The 740-nt window shown below is 34.3% G+C and overlaps 1 protein-coding gene across 1 annotated transcript in view; it reads left to right on the top strand.

The window, feature by feature from the left end:
- The first annotated feature begins 237 nt into the window (after positions 1-237).
- LOC106689083 (probable cytochrome P450 6d5) overlaps positions 238-740 on the top strand; it is an 8,434-nt gene continuing 7,931 nt past the window's right edge. Inside the window, exon 1 of the mRNA XM_067045253.1 lies at positions 238-395. The gene's annotated coding sequence lies outside the window, so the exon portion shown is untranslated. The remainder of the gene's footprint in view (positions 396-740) is intronic.

Below are 740 nucleotides of genomic sequence, written 5' to 3'. Positions count from 1 at the left end.
TCGTTCGTCCAGATGCAGTTCTAGGTAGGGGATCCATTCCACAAGGATAAGGGAACATTATTAAAAGATATTGTAAGACAGGATACGGTATTTTACAAATTTTGTTAGATAGTGGGGATTTTAATAGATAAACTAGATATTTTATCCTGCTATATATCGCCGTACACTTGACTGAGTAGCCATCCAGTGAAATGGTAAGATATTGCAATAATGTAAACAGAGATAATGAATCAGACGTAGTCTCTAATATAACCCCCCTCGGAGTCGTCCGCTATTATTTCCGACTGAAGGTCAGAACCGTGCAGATCTTCAGGGGAAGCGGACCTATTTCAGCTGATTCCAAGATTATTGACAGTTGTCACTGTAGTGTTTGAGAGTCGTTAAGCAACTGATAGGTAAGCAGACATTAATCAACCTAATCCAATAACAATTACAAATTTTCATCTTTATGAAATTCTATCCAGAGAGAAATGAGTTTTGCATTACAATAACATCGAAGATTTTATTTACAAGATGTTTTGTTTTAGTATTGAGAGACTGATGAATTAACTATATATATAGTGCGCTCCAGCGATCGCTGACTGGCTGAAACTTAAATTTAATATAAGAATTTTATTTGCAATTTTAACTAATTTAATTTTTTATTAAATAAATCAAAACTTGTATCCTTTTTTGTCTCAACACTTATTTATTTCATCAGTCCAACGTTTCGGCCATTTTAGCCATCCTCAAGGACATCT

This window comes from Halyomorpha halys, unplaced genomic scaffold, assembly GCF_000696795.3.
Source record: "Halyomorpha halys isolate HHAL.00 unplaced genomic scaffold, Hhal_1.1 Scaffold1276.1, whole genome shotgun sequence".
In the NCBI taxonomy this organism is placed as follows: Eukaryota; Metazoa; Arthropoda; class Insecta; order Hemiptera; family Pentatomidae; genus Halyomorpha; species Halyomorpha halys.
Note: the sequence above shows the minus strand (reverse complement) of the source record. Positions and strands in the feature narration are given on the sequence as shown.